Source organism: Mustela nivalis, assembly GCF_964662115.1.
Source record: "Mustela nivalis genome assembly, chromosome: 13".
Lineage (NCBI taxonomy): Eukaryota > Metazoa > Chordata > Mammalia > Carnivora > Mustelidae > Mustela > Mustela nivalis.
This window is the reverse complement of record NC_139032.1, coordinates 32,566,150-32,587,982: the sequence shown is the minus strand read 5'-3', so window position 1 is coordinate 32,587,982 and position 21,833 is coordinate 32,566,150. Positions and strand designations below refer to the sequence as shown.

The 21,833-nt window shown below is 36.4% G+C and overlaps 1 protein-coding gene across 2 annotated transcripts in view; it reads right to left on the bottom strand.

The window, feature by feature from the left end:
• IL33 (interleukin 33) overlaps positions 1-21,550 on the bottom strand; it is a 74,326-nt gene extending 52,776 nt beyond the window's left edge. For both annotated transcript variants that reach the window (XM_082695145.1, XM_082695144.1), the window contains exon 1: positions 21,380-21,550. The gene's annotated coding sequence lies outside the window, so the exon portion shown is untranslated. The remainder of the gene's footprint in view (positions 1-21,379) is intronic.
• Between the last annotated feature and the right edge of the window lie 283 nt (positions 21,551-21,833).

Here is a 21,833-nt window from a genome sequence, read left to right as displayed (position 1 = left end):
TATACCTGAAACTAATCTTATACTGTATGTTAATTAACTGGATTTTAAATAAATAAAAATTTTAAAAAATTTGCCTTTCTAAAGAGTGGAAAAATATCTCATGGTTTTGAATTTTATTATATTTAGTGAAATTAAGCATCTTTAAAAGTATATTTATTGTCAGTTTCTATAAATTATTGATTTATATGACTTCTTTATGAATTAAGAAATAAAACATGTGTTATCTGTGTTGGAAAATTTTCCCCAGTACATTTGTCCTTATATAAATGGCATTTTTTTGATAATATATAAATTTTCAAATCTCATGTAGTCAAATTTAATTATTGTTTTAGAATTTCTGAATTTTGTGTTCTGTTTCAAAAGACCTCCCCTCCTCTAAAATTATAAACAAATATATCACACCATTTTCTAAAATTGTATGGTCTACTACTTCATACCTAAATCATTAACCCACTATCATTTTTAGTATATAAAGAATAGGACTTGGGGCACCTGGGTGGCTCAGTGGGTTAAGCCTCTGCCTTCGGCTCAGGTCATGATCCCAGGGTCCTGGGATCGAGCCCCACATCGGGCTTTCTGCTCTGCAGGTAGCCTGCTTCCTCCTCTCTCTCTGCCTGCCTCTCTGCCTACTTGTGATCTCTGTCAGATAAATAAAGAAAAAAAAAATCTTAAAAAAAAAAAAAAAAAGAATAGGACTTTTTCCCTTCCAGCGCTTATCTCAACCACACAGGTAATCCAGTTTAGACAAAGTGAAGTTTCATATGTTATGTTGGGACTAGCATGCAAAGGGCTGTAAATGCAGCAATATGGAGTTGGAATTTCATCCTGTAGTCAACAGGAATCTTTTAAAAGTTTTTTATGCAAGTGAGAAGTATTATAAAAAGTGTGTTTTGTGAATGTAATTTATGGTTGTGTGAAAGAATATCTGAAGGAATGAAAGAAGAGAAAGACAGGAAACAGAGCCCAGTCAGAAGGCCAATTGAAATACCTAGGCAAAAAAGCAGTGAGGTCAGGGACTAGGGCAATGTTAGGCCAGTAAGGAGTAGATGAAGGTGAGGAGTCCTGCTGGCATTTCATAAGAGTCCTTAAATATTAGCGTAAGAAAGGGCCCCAGAGATCCCTGTTCCAGTTCCACTAAGTCACTTGGTCGTTAGTGGCTGAATCAGGATTAGAACCTAAGTTTCACTCTCAGCTCGGGGTTGTGTCCACCACAGAGCCTCCACGGCTCTTTTTGATAGTGTTTGTATCCGCTCTGGACTGGGGAAATGAAGAGATGAAGGGAAGTGAGGGGGCTGTCAGTGGTTTAGAGTAGGAAACTCAGGTGCAGTGTCCTTTTTCAGGCACAGGTAATGAATCTGACATGGGGCAGATGGAGTTTGAGATACTTGAGGAACAAATATGGAAATTTCAGCACTGAGCTGGAATTAAGTTATGGGTGGGTAGGGGAGGCCAGAAGTAGCAATCTGGATTTCTACATATGGATTTCATTTGTTACAGCATGAGAATTGATGATGTAGGAACAAATGAGATTGTCTCAGCTGAGTGTGGAACAGGAAGAGCAGGCTATGTCTAGATGGAACTATAGGGAGTACATTTAAGAGGTGAGAGAAGCTAAGGAGTTATCAAAGAAGACCAGAAAGAACACTAGAAAAAAGAAGAAGTCATATATTATGAAGGCTTAAAGAGAAACCATCTCAAAAAGGAACATATGGTAGATGATCACTACAGAGACATAGGTGGAGTTTAGAGACCTTGGAAAGAGTCCAGTAATCATGGGAATCTCCAAGAAACTGCAGTGGATTGAACAGTGGAGAGGAGGAACTGAGAATTCTTCAAGAAATACAATAATGAAAGGGAAACAAAGAGAAAATTGTATCTTGACAGTACCGTGGAGAATGGAAGATACTGCTTATTAGTTCAACGACCTTGGGCAAGTTACTTGATACTTCTAAGCTCTCAGTTTCCTCATAATAATTTTCTTTATAGTAATAAATGAGCCATTCAGTGGCTCATTGAAAGAATTATATGAAAAGTCATATTTTAAACCTTTGGCACAGAAGCTGGCACATAGTGGGAACTTAATACATGTCTTTATTATTATTATTGATTTTTTTATTGGAATATGGCCCTCTTAGGCTTGTTTCACTGTAGAGAGAAAAGGAGAATGAAAAGAGGGAAATGAAAAGGAGAGGACTGGTGTAATAAAGCCCCAGAGGAGACAGGGAGAGGGGAAAGGATACTAGTGGAGTGTTTGGCTTTAAAAAGGAGGATGTATAATTCTTTAGAGGAGGAGGAAGAGCAAGAGAATGGGAGAGATTATGGCATTTTAAGGGACATGAACTTGATAGTCTTGTAAAAGTGGCCTGAAATCTTCATAAAGTAGGTTGTGAGAAGAGTTATAGAAATTAAGAGAAATAAGCATGAGTTTTAATTTTTGAGGGTAAGTGGTTCCTTGGAGAATGTAAAAAAAAAAAAAAAACAATTTACAAGGAATAGGGAACTACTGCTCATGCATACTGAGTTTCAGTTTTATTTTTTATTTTATTTTTAAAATTTTATTTTATTAATTTTATTTTTAAAAAGATTTTATGTATTTATTTGTCAGAGAGAAGGAGAGCACAAGCAGGGAGAGCAGCAGGCTCCCAGCTGAGCAGGGAGCCCCATGCAGGACTCCATCCTAGGACCCTGGGATCATGACCTAAGCTAAATCCGACATTTACCTAACTGAGCCACCCAGGCATCCCCGAGTTTCAGTTTTAGAAGATGAAAAAATATTTGGATATGGGTTGTGGTAATGGTTACTCAATAATATGAATGTACTTCATACCACTGCACTACATCCATAAAATTGTTAAAATGATAAATCTTAACATAATTTAAAAAATGATTTTAAAAAAGATTACAAAATGGGAGTGAGAAAAATGAGAAAGGTTGTTTGTAAAGGAGTTGTAATGTTCCCTATCTTGGAGGTTAGAAAAGTTCTGATGCTAATGGTTGTCACAATGAGGTTTTGTGGGTGAACTGTGGAAGAGTATTAAAGAGTCATCAAAACAGGCAACGGAGTCACCAAGATTGATATCAGCAGAGGCAACATTAACTAGAAAAGAACACGAGGGTCTCTGTCAACATGAATGGAAAGAAATTAACATAAGTAGAAAATGAGAATGTGCCACTTCTCTGTTGGCCCTGGGAGATGGGCATACACAAGGAAAATGGCTGGGTTTTGAGGATAGTGGTACCACCAGGGGAAAGCCTTATTTTAGGTGATAAAAGGAAATAGAAGAAGATTTTTAAGAAAAAAGGAGGGAGGGGCGCCTGGGTGGCTCAGTGGATTGGGCCATTGTCTTCAGCTCAGGTCATAATCTCGGGGTCCTGGGATCAAGTCCCACATCGGGCTCTCTGCTCAGCAGGGAGCCTGCTTCCCTCTCTCTCTCTCTGCCTGCCTCTCTGCGTACTTGTGATCTCTCTCTGTCAAATAAAAAAATAAAATCTTTAAAAAAAAAAAAGAAAGAAAGAAAAAAGGAGGGAGACGACATTCCAGGTGAAATGTTACACATTTAAATCACAAAAAACAAAAAAACCCAAACAATAGGAGAAAAATAAATGAAACAAGATGGGATTGGGAGGGAGACAAACCATAAGTGACTCTTAATCTCACAAAACAAACTGAGGGTTGCTGGGGGAGGGGGGTTGGGGGAAGGGGGGTGGGGTTATAGACATTGGGGAGGTTATGTGCTATGGGGAGTGCTGTGAAGTGTGTAAACCTAGTGATTCACATACCTGTATTCTGGGGGATAAAAATATATGTTTATAAAAAATAAAAAATTATTTAAAAAAACCCCCAAACAACCTGTAAGACTTTAATCTATCAAGAAGTAATATCTTACATAGAAACTCATTAGTTGATGATTCACATATGAACAACAACAAAAAATGTGTGAAGTATAATCATGTCCACAGTTGCGATGTGTTTTTGTCTCTGCCCCAGGAAGGCTTCCAGAAACTTACATTCAACAAATATCAGGTGTACATAACTTGTCAGAGACAATGTACTCCAACAGCATTAATTACTTTCTAGGCATCAAAGTGTTCATGGAACACTGCATGAAAATTTTCATTTCACTTTGTCTTATTATCTATATCTGATCAACTGGAAAATCTGTTATTAAATCACTAACCAACTCTCAATTGTCAGGCAATGTCCTTTGATTAACAGTTTCCCTCTTTTAAAATACTGATACCCTTTATCATGTTAAACCTGTTGGTCTTTCTTTCCTTACTGTGAATTTTACTTCTAAAATAAATTCATTTAATTAGACTAATTTCCTGTTTGGAGGCTTCTTGTTAACATGCAGAGTTTGTAAGAAATTTTTATTAAAATACATGCTAATTATAGAAAATTTGGAATATAAAATATTTGATGCCCTAGAAAGTAATTAAATGCTTTGGAAAGAAAGATACCTAGTAATCATTGTAAGGAAATTCTGCCCTCCTAAGATCCCAAAGTCCCAAATGATGCTGGGCTTACACCTATCTATACTACAACAGAATGCTGCCTAGTAATGGTAATAGTAACAACTCAAACAACTGTCCAGTGCTGGGCTAAGTGTTGGAGGTATAGTAGTGAACAAAACAAACCTTTTCCTACCCTCCTGGAGTTTACTTTCTTTGGGGAGATAGATATGGAGCAAATAATCATACAAATAATTAATTTATAAACAATGATAAATAAGAACTAGTCTGGTAATGAAGATAAGGAGTAGTACTAAAGTAGTGTGGTCACAGAAAGTGGCATTTATGCTGTACTCTGAGTGTGTGAAAAATCTGTGCAAGAGAGGGGACAGAGGGTGCCTTCTGGGCAGAGAAAACCCTAAGGGCAAGGGCCATGACAGAACTTGTGGTATTTACGGAACTAAGCAGGCTTGTGTGGCTGGAACTCAGTGGACAATGAAGAGAGTATAATGTCATGGGGTCGGTGATGGAAGGGGAGAGAAGCCAGCTAGGGCTGGGTCATGAAGGCCAGGGGAAGGAACTCGGATTCTATTCAAAATACAATGGGAAGCCAAGGAAGTGTTTTAATTAATATGGGATGTGACTTGGATTTTGTTTTCAAAAGAGTGCTCTGGCTGCCATGTGAGGAACAGGTAGAGGACAATTAGAGGGAAGGAATGAAATCAGCAAGGAGTCTGCATTAGTTCAGTGGTGGTGATGATGATGATAATAGTGATGGCAGTTACAGTATCTTGGCCATCTATCTCTAATTGTCACCATGACCCTAGCATTTGAGTATGATTGCTTTCATTTTAGAAGTAAGGAAATAGAGATTGAGAGATTAAAAAATGTCTTAGTAAGTAGCAAAGCTAGGATCTGAACTCAAGTCCATCTTGCTCTTTCTCTTAATCCATGGTAATCATTGGTGGAATGAGGTATAATTAAATTCCTGAACCTGAAGGTCCATTCATCACCTTGTCAAGCTTGCATGTTCTTGCATGGTCAGAAGATCTATGAAGGTATGGTCCAATTTTACAAACCCATTGTTGGGTACTAGAAAATTGCTGGAGGAAGAGAGTGTCCTCAAACTTTCCTAGCTGGTAGGAGGGAGAGGAGATGAGGAGTATGACTAAGCTTGGCAATACTATATGACTTCGTTCTGGGATATTTTATAGGGGAGCAGGAGGGAGAGAGTGAGATGGGAGGGTGATCACGTTATCCTCTGTTTCCTTGGGTATACTGGTTTCACTTCTTTCTTGGGGGAGATCAGAAAAAATGATGTGGAGGAACAGGAGGTTTAAGTTTGGGGAACAATGAGATAGCTTTGTCCTTACTCAAACTCAATCACTTCCTGTCTCCAAGTCACTGACACTCTGAAAGTTTCTACATACCCCTTACCTGGACCCAGGAGAGAACATTTCTCCCAGAAAGAGGAAGGAGTATGAAGAAATTTGGCAAATCAATATATGACTCAACCCAAACCCATGTAATTGGAGGTAGGGATGTTATGAGTATTTAGGAAAACTTTTGTTCTTCACTTAGCATATTAAAGTACATCTATGCCTTCCCACAGTTTTCCTAAATTCATGTTTCCCTAATCATTTTTATTCACTGGCACTACCTGTCCCTTCAACTTTTCTAACATCACAGAACACCTCCTCTCCCCACTGTACATTTGCACCATTGGATTGCTTGCTGTTCCTCAATTCACCAGACACTTGCACACCTCCACACTTTTGCTCAAGCTTTTCCTCTTGCTAGAGATCCCTTTTCCTCTTTGTCTGTGAATCCTCTATTTAGCCCTCAGAGCCCAGTTCAAATGCTTTTGTTTCCCTAACGACCCACAAGCAGAATTTATTGCTTCCTTTCTTACTTGCTTATCATATCCAAGTACATACAATTTCACATCCCCTCTGCTGGATTTCTAGCTCCTTGGGAACAAAGATTATACCTTAGTTATCTTTGTTTCCCAAGCAATTATTGATAGCAGGCACCCAGTAAATATTGTGTACTTTGTATCTGTCCTTGCAAAATCCCTACATAATGGATTAGACAAGTATTTCCCACTGAACAGATATGGAGACCCTGTCCAAATCCCAAAGATCTACTGAGTGGTGGAGTTGAGTCTATAAATTGAGCAGTGCGGAATTGGCTGTAATACAAAATGACAATTTTATATGACTCAGAGAACAGAACTCAGGTCTTCTTGTTCCTGGGTCAATGGTCTTTCTAAATCATTTAAAGAAGCTGACTTTCTGCTTGGCCATGGCCCCGTGGTTTTAGAGTGACCAAACATTTCGAATTGTTCAGTTCAGTGTGTTGTTTTATTCCCCTCTGGTGCCCCTCCCCATGCCTCACATACTTTTGATCCAAATCTTTATTGATGATTTTTTTTTTTTTTTTTTTTTTTAAGAAGCAGAGTTAGAATGACCTCCAATCAGGGTTTTCTCCTTCCCTGCAGGGCTGTTCAGCTCTTTAGGTCTTAGTTTCCTCATCTCAAAAATGAAGAGGGTGCATGAAAGCCAGGGTCTTCCTATCCCTTTGACTCTTTCTTAGGCTCCTATACAGGCTCCCACTTCAACCCCTCCGATCCCCTTTCCCTGGGCTTGCTACTTCAATACTAGCGCCTGCACCAGTCCCTTGCCCACAAAAGATGTCATTCTCAGAAAAATGCACAAACTCTGCCTATGCCTCCCTCCTCTCCTTTCACTGCCTCACAGCACATAGGATGACTGGGTCAGACAAGGGGAGAGTTAAGTAACCTGGAGTCGTGTCTTTGGCAAAGGCAGATCTAAAATTCAAGTAAACCATGAACTTGGCTACATTCTGTTTTAGGGCACAATTACAGAGAAAAACTAAGTCTGTAGCATACATAAACGGATTTGGAAAACTCATAACTGCTAGAGAAACACTAGCACTTAAAAAGAAACAACATGGAACAAACTGGTCCTTGATATTAGTTTAATTCTGAAGTTTGAAGTTGAGATCCATTTTTTTTTCTTTTACTTACAATTTTTAGAGTAAGACTGGTCAAGTAATATATAAATTATGGATTTTATAAAAATTTAGTGGAGCATAAAAATTCAATAAGCATATGCAGAGTTAAAATAAAAGCTTTATATATATAAAATATAAATAAAAGTTTTATTTAAAATAAAAGTTTTATAGATATATATATATATATACGCTTTATATATTTACAACAATTTTGTCAGGGAGGTATTATTATTTTCCCTATTTTATATGAGAAAACTGGGGAACAGAAAGATCAAGTAACTTGCCCAAGGATCCATGGTTAAAACCTGAAGTGCATATGTTTTCAGGATTCATGAGGTGCTCTAGATAGGGGTGGAGGAACGTAAACTTCCAGGTTTCAGATATTCCTACCCACACATAGAGCAGAAACTCCTTATTCATACTTGGTTTCTGCTTAAAGTTTACTTGGTCAAAAAGGTTCTTCTACAAGAAAACAAATTAAAGTTTTGAGAATATGGCATAAATCTCTGTCATCTGGATTATTTAACCTTGTAAAGGGAGAGTGAAACTAAAGCCCAGTTCATATACCATCATTGGCAGTCTAGTTGGTGAGTAGACTTAGGAGCACCAAAAGGAGTAGAAACCCTGTCTGAAAAAGAAATAATGCAAAGAATCCCAAGAGATTTTTTAAAAAATCAGTAATTTATTTATTAATATAAATATGGTTTATATGTTTAAATTTTAATGTTTGTCCATTATAAAGTTAATTAATCAGACTTTGTTTTCAGTATGATAGTGTATTAGTTACCATGACAAGTACTTCTGACTTTTGCAATATTGAAAGAAATAGTAAAAAAAAAATGTTTTTTTAAACTCATGGTTGAACTGGAGGGGAAGTAAAGAATGTATAGTGTTCAAAATACTGGGAGGCAAGAAATCTTGGCTTTTTCCTAAAGTTGTCTACCAAATGCTAGAGACAGGGTAAACAACTATGTGAAATGCAGGCCTCAGGAGATAAATCCCAGGATATGCCTAACATGGGGATTCTAATAATGCATGGCCTAAACCTGAATATCCAAAAACCTGCACTTGCAGTAGAAGGGTGGTTGAGATAAATAAACCTCACTTGCAGAAGGACACCACTAGGAAGTTTGTTTGACTCAACTCTGGCACTGGATAGAAAGAAAACAATTCTGAGGATTTCTCCCCTCATGAAAAGTCAGCCCTCATATGGGTTTATAGTCTGGAATCACACTACCTGTGTGTTTCCAAAAGTCTGAAATAGAGAATTAAATATAAAATGGTTTTAGGTTGGTAGTGTCTCAAGAAAAATGGGAAAGGCAAACACAAGTCTTAACTTGAACTCAGCTGCTGCCCAAGCCACAAAAGTATCCATTTGCACAGAAAAATTTCCAGGCCAAATGAATAGTTTGCATTTAAAATTTATAAAACAAACAAGAAAAGTAGGTACCATGGTGAGAACCACAGAAGGAGCAGACAGCAGAAACCAAACTGCAAAGTTGGTGTATGTATTAGAACAATCAGGAATGACATATAAAACACTTAGTTTTAATATCTTTAGGTAGAGTTCTAAAAATATTGAAAGCAGGAGCAAAGAAAAATTAGATTCAAAGAAGATCCAAATAGAATGTCTAGAAATAAAAAATTGTAATATTGAAATTAAAACTTCATTAAACAGCAGATTAAATAGACTAGACATAGTGAACTAGATGAAGAATCAGTGAACTAGAAAATATATCTGAAGATATTCTTTGGAATACAATTCAAAGATACGTAAAGATGGAAAATATGGAAAAGGGTGTGAGAAACTTCGAGGACAGATAATGTGTATGTATTTGGAATTTTAGAAGGGGATGATAAAATAGAGAAGGGAAAATATTTGAAGGTATAAAGACTGAGAACTTCCAAAATTACTGAAAGATTCCAATTTCTAAGGAGTCTTTCTAAGGAGTCTAAAGAGTCTTGGGTCTAAGAATCCCAAGTAAGTTAAAAAATTTCAAGAAATCCATATTTTTATATATCAATTATGAAACCGCAGAACCTTGAAAAAAGAGAGAAGGTGAGGAAAATGAAGCTATTGGGATGAGGAAAAGAAAATTTTGTTAGGGCTTATGGATGGATTGTTAGTCCTAGAGTAGTCCCCAATTTCACAAACCTGAGAAATTAACATTAGGTGTTTTTGGAGCCATTAAGTCAGATCTTTACTCAAAGTCAGAGAGCTTTGTGTGGAGTCAGGACCAGAACTCTGGTCTCCCAACTCACTAAGTGGTAGCTGTCACTACTCTTTCCTCTCTAACCTGGGGCTGTTTCTTTAAAATACTAAACAATAGCAAAGAAAAACAAAGTGTGAAGAAAGTATAGGGAACAGTTTCAGTTTATTAGGGAACTTTCTGGCACTGTTGTTATGTATCATGTATGGAATTTAGTAATTATTTTAATACATTCTTACACAGTGCAGTGTCCCATCACTAGGAACCAATGAAGCTGCTCAGTTTTCCACTTGGGGTAAGGAGACAAAGCATTTCCTTTAACCTTATAAGATAACATGAGGGTAGAATGAGAAAGGTTTTAGAAGATGTAATCAAAGCAGAGTCACAGAAAATAGTTCTGGCATAGCACTCTGTAGAAGGTGGCAAAAGAACGAGTAGGGATAGATGCAAAAATATCAATCTGGGGAAAGTCTTTTGAGAGATACACACAGGGAAAGCAGGTACCAAGCCACAGGATGTGTATATACCTGAGTCACTAAGTCATAAATCAGTACTCAAAACTGGAGATGAAATACAGTTTGTTTTGTTTCAGTTCACTGCCTTAGACCCAGCTTGTTTTACTTTCTAAAAAGTTTATTTATACTGAGATCCACAACAGAAAACAACTGGCAAGGCTTGTGTCTCAAGACAAATCATTTGTATATATATCAAAATCTATCATCTCTGTTCATTAAAAGATAGTAATTGCATCTATGTATATGTATGTATGGAAGAATTATTTCTGAGTCTTGCCTAATTCTCTATAAATATATGACAACATGTGTAAGAACATCTGGAATTAGCAACAATACAAGAAACATAAATTGTTTAACCAAGCATGAAAACTTGCACATTATTGTTAGTTTTGGCTCTGGGAATAGTGCCCAGACTCCAAACCCTGACGTACTTTAATATTTGTATAATTTGAAATCCTAACAAGGATACAATTCTCTGGACAGTAGCCTAAACTTTATCAGGTAACTTGCTGTTTGTTTTTCAAGAGGAACATGAGATCTTTAGACAGGCAAAGATTTAAATTTTGAAGCTCAGAGTAGAATGAGTAGGATGAAATATATATCTTAAAATTGGCTCATTTGTAAAGAGGCAGGCTTGGGCATGGTACATTTTTCAACCACATAAAACACTGATGAGGAGAAATTTTTTCCAGATACCACCAATATATATTTAAAGCCAGTGAAAGTTATACCTAGCTTCAATTTCTAGTGCACAAGGATGCCACTTAGATACTTCTGGAATTGATCCTGGGAGCTAGTAGGCTTTAGAAAACTAAGGAATAGCAAGAGGAATTTCTAAAAGGATGAGCCAGATATTTATGGAAATGGGGACAGAGGAGCTCTGGTCTCTAAAATTTGGAAGCAAGTGAAGGGAGCCTGAAGCAGCAGCGGAGGTAACAAAACTTTGTATTGGTGGAAGATAAATGTAGCAGACTTCCTTTAAAAATAAAAACATTATAAAAAAATTTTCTCTTCAAGAGTGGAAATCAACTACTGCTTCATCAAATTCTTGCTAATTGTATTATGAAGACTAAAGATAAGTTTCAAAAATAGGTGTAAAAGATAAGTTTCAAAAGATAAGTTTCATGGTCCTGACACCCAACCAGAAGATGAGAATTGTTCTTGTGCTAAAACACAAACCAGTCAATCAGCCTTTATTTTGATGTCACATGTAGAACCTTGATATAATATGGTTTATCAAATAGTTGTGATAGGGGTTCCTGGGTGGCTCAGTTAGTTAAGCATCTGCCTTTGGCTTGGGTCATGGTCCCAGGGTCCTGGGATTGAGCCCCATGTCAGGTTCCTAGTTCAGCGAGGAGTCTGCTTCTCCCTCTGTCCCTCCCCCTTGCTTGTGGTCACTCTCTCTCTCAAATAAATAAAATAAAATAAAACAAAAAAAAAAAACCCCAAATGCTTGTAATAAATTACACAAAGCGAATATTGTGTTCAATTATATGTCATTTGAACAATGTTTTCTTCAAGACAATTAAGCAGGGTGGATTATTATTAACTCATAATGATTCAACAATACCTTGACAAAATTTTTTTCAAAAGTATTTTGTATTCAAAGTCTATAAAACCCAGCTCTTTCTGCCATCTTGGAGCCTATAGAAGCCTGCCAGGAACAGGACTCCTAAAATGACTGAAGTCTGTGGTCCAAGACCATTTTTGCTGGCTATAAGTGGGGTCTCTAGAACTGGAGGGAGCACACAGCTCTTCTTAAAATTAAAGGTGTTAAAAAAAAAAAGGAAAAACTAAAATTAAAGGTGTTTATCCTTGAGATGAAATTGAATTCGATCTAGACAAGAGATAGGCTTATGTGTACACAGAAAAGATAAATACAGTAACTCCTGGTAGCAAAATGAAGAAAACCAGGCTAACCTGGGGAAAAGTAATTTATGCTCATGGAACCAGTGACATGTTTCATGCCAAACTCTGAAGCAATGTTTCTGCTGAAGCCACAGAATCCATGTTATTCTGTACCCCTGAAGGATTTAAACTTACTGAAAAGTAAATAAACAAAGCTATAGATTTGTTTTTTAAAAAGTCTATAAAAACAAAATTTGTGACTATGGAACTAAGAGAATAATCCTTTTTCTTCTTCTACTATGGTATGATACTATAAAAAAAGTGATTCCTAACTTTTTTTTCTGAAACCTAAATACAATATGATGATTTGTTTCATTCCCTAATTAATGTTGCTTTGCAATTGATAAACAATAGACAAATGGCTCAAGTCCAAAATTACAATTATAGTGAAGTCATGTTTTTTCTAAATTGTGTTTCCTTAGCTAACTCAATTCTGGGGAAAAATTACTAGCTTCCCCAGACTGACATAGCATATTTCTAGGGAAGGTAAAGAAAATACATGCATTAAAGGAGAACCACAATGCCCACCTATCAGAATGGCTAAAATGAGGAAGATAGAAAATATCAAGTATCTGCAAAGATTTGGGACAAATGGAATTATTATACATGGGCTGATTAGAGTACAAATTGCTACACCCTCTTTGGGAAATAATTTGGTAGTATTCACTACAGCTGAACATGTGCATACTTTTGGCCCAGCAATTCTATTTGAGGGAATATATGAAAGGCATAAAAATGTCAAAAGACATAATAAGGGAATGTTCATAGCAATAGTAGTCATATAATGCTAAGCTGGAAACATTGAAAATGTCTATCCACATTATAATAGATAAATTGTTGCACATTTACTTAGAAGAATTCTAACTATTGAGAATAAACAAGCTACGTCTATGTGAACTACAGGGATGGATCTCACAAATGCAATGTTGAGTGAAAGGCTAGACGAATGCATTTATAAATAGTTCAAAAACACCACAAGCAAATTGAATGTACGATATTAGAAAGCATAATGCTATTCTCAAGGTACAGAGTGGTGATTAGAAGAGGACATGAGAGGCTCTTAGAGTTCTTCAATTTCAAAAGAAACTTCAATTTCTTTAAATGGTTACTTATGTTTGTTCACTTTGTGACAATTCATTAAGATATCTAGTCATGACTCATGCAGTTTTGAGTGTGTGTGTGTGTGCTATATGAATGAAAAATTTTAAATTAAAAGAAAGAGAGGCTGTCAGTGAATTCTAAAATATACAGGTTCCACATTCTTAAATGTGGTGGTCAAAGAGACTCATTGACAGAATTAAGTAAGCACTATGCGTCATGATAAAAAAAAAATTAAGGAAGTGTCAGCATCCGTGTTTAAGAATGCATTGAGCTGACTGGAAAATGGTCAGTTGGGAAATGCACACATTCTCTTCTTCTCTTAGTACAAAATAAGTAGTTATTATATGCCTCATTAAAGACTTAGTTTTCTGACCTGAAGGAATTGAAATTTGCTCAGATTAAAAGAGATTTTTGAGGTGTTTTTGAAATAAGGCAGAATCCTCATGGTAAATTTGAAAAGAGTTTGGCTGCCCTTCCTAGGAGTGCCCCCTGCCCCATAAGTTCTTCTTTTTTTTTTTTTTCATTTATTTATTTTCAGCATAACAGTATCATTATTTTTTCACCACACCCAGTGCTCCATGCAATCCGTGCCCTCTCTAATACCCACCACCTGGTACCCCGACCTCCCACCCCCCACCACTTCAAACCCCTCAGATTGTTTTTCAGAGTCCATGAGACTTCTCATGATTCACCTCCCCTTCCAATTTACCCCAACCCCCTTCTCTCTAACTCCCCATGTCCTCCATGCTTTTTGTTATGCTCCACAAATAAGTGAAACCATATGATAATTGACTCTCTCTGCTTGACTTATTTCACTCAGCATAATCTCTTCCAGTCCTGTCCATGTTGCTACAAAAGTTGGGTCTTCATCCTTTCTGATGGATATATAAGTTCTTAAAAACCAAAAATGGCTGGAGTTCTGTGGGAATTGGAAGATGTTGAAAGTTACCTGGGTTGAATGTTGTTTTTTAGCTGACAAATCTCTTTTCTTTCCCCCAAAGAATAAATTTAGATATGCAGAAACATAAGCCATTCATGGTAATCCTATCAGTCTGACAATAATCCATTTACGAGTAGGCATGTGACTCAGATCTTGCCAATGAGACAAAGGGGAGGTGTGTCTGGGACTTCTGGGGAAAATTTTTTTCCTTAAGAGTAAGCACTTTTTGACTTGCACTCACTTGGCCTCTGTGAGGATGTGATGCTCAGAGCTCAGAGCTCTCCCATAAAGGCAGAGATTATGGACAGTCTGAGGACTGCAGAGGAGAGGGTGAGAAGAGTTTGGATCTTTGGTGATGTCCTTGATTCTTTGCATCATTTGTGGAACTGCCCACTTTAGAACTTCTTGTTAAGTGAGCAACAAGTGTGCTTATATTTTAAGCCATGTTCAATTCATTATTCTATTTTTGTAGCTAATGCATATCAAGTGATACAAATTCTCTTTGTTTTTTGTGTAAATGTAATCTACATTGGCTTTTTCTAAACACTAAAATTAAATGGCAAACAACTAATGCATTCTGGACATTGATTGAATAATATCTTTAAAAACAGCTGGGATATTTAAACATTTCCCCTGCCATCCATGCTTAAAATGCTTCTTTTTCTCTTTTAATATAATTTTTATTTTTATTTTATTTTTAAAAGATTTTGTTGATTTATTTGAGAGAGAGAAAGAACATGAGAGGGATAAGGGGCAGTGGGAGAGAGAGAAGCAGAATCCCTGCTGAGCAAGAAGCCTGACAACTACTCAGGCAGGGGGATCCCAGGACACTGAGATCATGACCTAAGCTGAAGACTGACACTTAATCAAATAATCCACACAGTTGTCCCTTTAATTTAATGTTTAATTAAATTTTTAATTAAATTTATCAAATTTTATTAAATTTATTAAATTCAGTAATGTTAACTAGATCTGCAGCAGATATCTAGAACTTTTACATCTTGCAAAATTGAAACTATATTCATTGCACAACAACTCCCTGTTTCCTCCTTTCCCAGTCCCCTGATGATACGGTTCTACTCTCTGTTTCTATATGTTTAACTACTATAGACACTCATATAAGTGAGATAATACAGTATAGAATGTTTGTGTCTGGTTTATTTCACTTAGCATAATGTCCTCAAGGTTCATCCATGTTGAAGCATGTAATAAAATTTCCTTCTTTTCAAAGACAGAATAATATTCCATTGTATGTATATATCACATTTTCTTTATCAATTTATCAGTGAATGGACATTTGGGCTGATGTTACCTCTTGGCTATTCTGAATAATACTGTGATGAACATGAGTGTGCAAATATCCCTTCAAGATCCTCTTTTCAATTCTTTGGGCTATATACCCAAAAGTGGCATTGCAAGGTCATACAGTAGTTCTATTTTTAATTTTTTGAGGAATTATCATACTTTTTTCTATATCAGCTAATTTAAACAGTTTAATATTTAAATAATTTTATATTTTAAACAAAACTATAGCATAATAACATGGATATATAAATGATATATTAAAATTAATTGTAAATATATTTTCATAATATGTGAAAGTTTTCCCTTGTACAAAGACTGAAGTTACTCCTTGCATAACTTTTATAGGAATTTTCTCCTATGTTTGGGATATGCCTATCAAATAGTAATAGAAACACTGGTCAGGTTGTTAAAAGTTCTGTAGAACTTTTAGATATTCCACACTATCCTCACTACCATGTTATCCCAGATTAGTTGGTATAGTCCAAAGCCAGAATGAGAGTCCCTCCCCATGCTGGTATTCAGCCGGCAGGCTCCACATGGCTGGGTCTTTTCCTAATTATCTCTGTTTATGCCATACCAGCTGTAGAACATCACCTCAGGATAAACCGTGGGATATTTTTTTCACAACCAAATAGCCACCTAGTAATACACTGTGTCATGTATTAGATGATATTAAATTTGATTATTAAAAAGAAATTTAAAAATTAAGAGTATGGAAGTTCCTTCTTTCCTTCCTTCCTTCCTTTCTCTCTTTCCCCTTCCTTCATTCCTACTTTACTTCCTTCCTTCCTTGAATGAGGGAAGGGTCACACTTTAACGTCCCAGTTCTTGGTCCCTGGGCTGTCCAGTGCCTAACCATTCCTCATGGCCCAGGTGCTCATGCCTGTGGTGGCTGGCCTACTTCATCAGGGCCTTCAACAGAGGCTTTCCCATCTTCCTTTGAGCACCAATTTCACATCTAGCTCCAGCTGACCCATGTAAAAACTGAGGGCACAAGCACAGAGCAGCCCTATGGCCAACACAGCCCCCATGCCCACCAACTAGAAATTGCTGCCCTACACCATGCTCAAGCTGTGCAGCAGGAAGAAGGCACTGGCAGCTTCCCAACCCATGCCAAGGGTTTGGAAGTTTGCCACTCACAGGTGTGGAGGTTCCTGGCAATTGACCTGAAAAAACTCAAGTTACAATCCACACCCTGGATATTTAATTCCTGTACAAGTTTAAACAGAGCTTCCTTGCGCAACAATCAGAAAATATAACTCAGAGGGCTGGAATCTTGTCCATGATGGTATGACAAGCCTTTGTCTCCCACTTTGCCTACTTCATGGGCTGCTCCAGCTATTCCCCAAACTGTTGACTTCATCTTCATTATGTGGGCTTCTACGTAGGTTCAGCCTTGGTTACCTGGTAGCTGGGTTTGAGGTGAAAGCTACTAACATGGAAAGACTGTGTTAACCACTTCTCTTCTTCAAGATAATGCTTAATTGTTTTCCTCCTTTGTAAAGATTTGGACCTCTTCCTGAGTATATTCAGGGTAATTCAGGGTGAAAGACTATAACTGGTGTTCCTTCCTTTGCCGAGAAGAGGACTTGCATATAATAGGTACAGAAGTTATCTGAACCTAACAGTGAACAACAACCCTATAGGTTAAGAGTCACTGCACTGTTCAGCCTAGATAGTAGTCTAAATAAACTCAGATGCTCTTTTAGGAGCATTTATGACAAATAACCAGAAAAAAAAATTGGATGCTGCTAAAAATGGACTTCTATCTAATTTTTTTAAATTAATTTATTTATTTTCAGAAAAACAGTATTCATTATTTTTTCACCACACCCAGTGCTCCATGCAAGTGAAAGACTTCTATCTAATTTTTATATTTTTATGAATTTAGAAATACAAGGGTTTAGAAGCAGTTTTTTTCCAACTGGCACATCACAGTGCAAATTGTTTTTATGCTTTAAATGCTGAGTCTGATCTCATGGACTTCTTAGTAACAAGAAGAAATCATACTATTTAATATAATGCAGGTAATAATAATTAGACAACCATATGTAAGCATTACATGCCATGTCTTAAGCATAGGACCCTCCAAACTTTCTTAGTAAAAGAGCTTGTACTTCTTTGAGTTAATAATATCCAATATATTCTATTAACCACCACACTGTGACAATTATGATTATGTCAATTATTCTTAAATAGTCAGTGAAGATGAAATATGTGCCATCCTTGATAAAGGAGTGTTGTATTTACATTCAGGTAACCTATATAGGTTATAGTAAAGAAAAAAAAAGAAGCTGAATATATCTACCAAATTACATTAGAATAGATATTGACAACTATGTCTGTAGCTGAAACATTTTTTTTTAAAGTAGACTCCACGCCTAGTGTGGAGCCCAGTGAGGGCCCCAAACTCACGACCTTGAGATCAAGACCTGAGCTAAGATCAAGAGTTGGACCTTTAACCAACTGAGCCACCTAGGCACCCCTTCGGCTGAAACTTTTTAAAAAGATTGGAAAGAAATATTATATTACTCACCGCAACTGAATACTACAACTACTACGGATTTACCAATATGAAGCAGTCATGCTGATTATTGATAAAGTATTGTTTAAACAGGATTGCTAAAGAATGTGGACAAGTAATACATATATGTACATACATCAATACATAAAAGATAATGGAAAAATATAACCTCAGAAAGGAAAAATTTTGGAACAAACAAATTCAGGCTAGAGGAATATTCATGTTTGTATATAATAAGTCTCCAAAGAACACAAGAGAAAAAGCTCATAATCTCTTAACGAAAAAAAAGTTAACTGCTTAGATAACATTTCTTAAACATCTGCGACTGATAGAGCCAACAGGCTAAGAGGTTAGAGTGGTTGATATTTGAACACAGCAGATGTGCAAAACTATGAAATTCTATCAAACTCTTAAAAAAAATATTGACTCTTTGCTAGGAAATTTAAGAGAATTGCAAAAAGTCTCAGATGCACTAGTGTTCCTTAGTGTTGCCAAGGAAAATTGTGGCAATCAACTAACTAATAAGGTATTCAAAGTGAAGAGAATTAGATGTGAACTGTTGTGCTAATTAAAAGTGAAAGCACCCAGTCAAGTTTGTGGGTGGACCCTTCTTGGTTCTGGCAATACCAATGGGAAGGAAAATTACATAAGGAAGTGGAAATTTTTACTCAGATGGCAATGAATATAACCTTAAAAACAATAGGTGGAAGGTTTTAATATGATCTCACTAATATTTTTATGTTTGAAAATTATGGAAACTTTGAATAGAAAATGGCTTTACAAGATTAAAGTCTCATTAAATGAAGTTTTTGGAATCCATCCTCCTTCTTGGTTCTTTTCCACATGGGACTGAACTCTGGGTTTTAACCTCAGATTTGAAATTTACTGACTGAATTATCTTGGGTTAGTACAATCTTTCCAAATTTTTCTTGTTTAACTTTATAAACGGAGAATGGTATCACATGGAGATACTCTGAGAATTAAATGGGATAATGTGGGGGAAATATCTCACATTTAGTACATGATCAGTTACGTTTAATGATTGCTGATGACTTGCTTTATTTTCATAGGTATCAGAACACCTCTCTAAGGTAGGATGTTTTGTTATTGTTACTGTTTGTTTGTTTTTTGTTTTATATTTTGTATCAGAGGAAAAAAAATCAGGGTGAGGAAGATTAAGTAAGATCCCAAATCACACAGGTAGTTAGTGATAGATGATGGATTTAAGATCTGTCTGACTCAAAAAATCTGTGTATTTTTACTATTATGCTATATTGTGCTCTGCATATAAAACAAAAACAAAACCAGAAATTTTCCCAAATACAGCATGATTTATTGACAATAACAAGGCCAACATGTGAGTATCTGCCAGGAGTCTGTTAAAAGGAGGAAGTGCCCCAAATTCTTTACTTCCCCATTACCATCCTGCAACAATGAACTTTGGCTGCCCTGTGAGGCTATGTTCCCTTAAATCTTATTTTTGCATGCAAAGGTCAGCACCAGAGAACCCAGAGGGAAACTGAACAAAGATAAGAGGTTCTACTATGATTTCCCGAAATCCTTGAACCAAGCATCATTTTGTTGGAAGGAATTAAATTTCTTTCTGCTATTCAAGGAGATTATTTTTGGTCTTAATGTTTCTAAATGTCCCTGTACAAGCTGTAAGATAAAGAAGAAAAATTCTTACTGATACTTTTGATTTCAACCATGTTTGCCAGAATTTCAACTTGTTTGAGTAAAAGATACATTGATTTTGGCACAGTCACACACATATCTCCTAAAATGACCTCATGCTATCAGATTTACTGGCATAAAATTTCTCTCAATGCCAGTAGGTTCTGCAGAACTTCTCTGTAAAGAGTTAATTCTGCACGTGTATCTCCAAAAAAGGCCTTGTGCTATCAAATTTACTGGCATAAATATTCCTTGATGTTTATTTTTTTCCTCCCTTTGGTGCTACATACACTTACACACACCCCACAGTATATCTCTGTAATGATTTAATTCCCCCGTGGATGAATTTTTGTACAATTAAATCTCAGACACATTCCCAGAAGTTAGTTGTAAGCTCTGTTTCTTTAACCTTCTGCTGACCCCAACCAGGAGCGGCAGCTCCCATTTTTCAATCTCTCGCCTTACTTTCAGCTCTGTTTCAAACCTGAAGTAAAAGTTCTCCTAAGAATTCTCCTTTCTTTATAAATGGGAAAGAGAAAGAGGTACATTTAGGCTGTAGATATTGTAAGCTAAACAGCAATAGGAAATAGAAAAATATCTAGATCATTGCTGAGAAAATGAATTATGCAACTGCCAGTGAAGGACTGGTAGAAAATCTAAGATCTTTTCAGAGAAAAATGTGAAAAATGTGAAATTTGAGCTATAGGGAGTGATGCTTATGCAGAGAGTTCTTAACTATTTAAGGATATTACTCAACTGTGTGATTCTTCTCAGGCACTCCAAACTTTGGGAAATAGAGGATTCTAATGTTTTCTGAACCCAGAACTGTGCCTTTTTGGGGACAAAATTAAAAGAGGAGCAAAAAGTATTCTAAAGACAAATGTGAGAAGCAATAGGTAAGGATATTGAGAACAGCACTGAACCACATTGGCATACAGGGATGATTCAAGCTTCAGCTGAGGAGGGAGTGAGAGTCAGGAAAATCCAACCACACCTACTCCTAAACTCTTAAGTTTCCAAAGGTCCGGAATCAAATTTGTGAACCACAGTACTTTTGGATTTGTACCATTTTCTTTATTAAAATAGTCTGGAGGCAAGTATTTATGTATGGCAAGATAAGGCAGAGAAAAGCACAAGGAGAAAAAATTGCCACAAGGGAGACAGCAAGAAATAAAGAATAAAATAAAACAGTATTTTAAAGACAGTGTCAAAATGAAGAATAGTAGCAAATCTAATGAGCTTTTGAATTTACTCATTTAGGATGCCAATTCTTATTGTTTAAAAAATGATTTATTTTTTGAGCAGATGATTTTGAAGGGATTGCCCCTCTCAGTTCTTTATTTGCCCCCCTTATTTGAAGCCACTGGTAAACAATTGTGAGTAGGTCTGTTTTGGATAATCATTAGGAGTATAAAGTAGAATTACCAACTTGTTTTATAACGTTTTGTGGTGGGGGATGGAAACTTACTATAGAGACTACTATAACCAATTTTAGCAATTTATTAATTGTTCTCTAAATCATCCAAAGGAAATCAAAGTGGAACTATAAGCTAGTAACAACTGTAATTATCAACTTTTACTAGTGTCAGCACTAAATAACAAACCAACCTAATCCTTTGTTTTATAGAAATAAAATCCAGTTCTCCATGATTCCCAAGATCTTATTTTACCAAACCTGACAAAAACTGTACAACAATATTAGTTTTATTCTTACCGTGTAATCTTGTTTTGATTTCTCCTCCGAAAAGCTGCAGCTCTGTGTTTGGAGAGCCTGCAGACTCTATTTATTACCCAAAGTTTGGCAGAGAACCAAATCGCTGTAAGAAGGAAATCTGAGTGGATGAGATTTTGGCAGATTTTAACTGCATGCAAAAAGCCAATAGAGCTACAATCCTGTCAACATTCAAGATTCCCTACTTTCTGTCTTCTCCCCATCTCCATCTTAAAATGTAATTCAACAATTATGGATTTTTGGGAGCCTGGCTGGTCCAGTCATTAAGTGTATGCCTTTGGCTCAGGTCCTGGGATCAAACCCAAGAGCACTGCATAGGGCTCCCTGCTCAACAGGAAGCCTGCTTCTCCCACTCCCCCTCCCCATACTTGTGTTCCCTCTCTCATTGTCTCTCTCTCTCTTTGTGTCAAATACATAAAATAAAATCTTTTTTAAA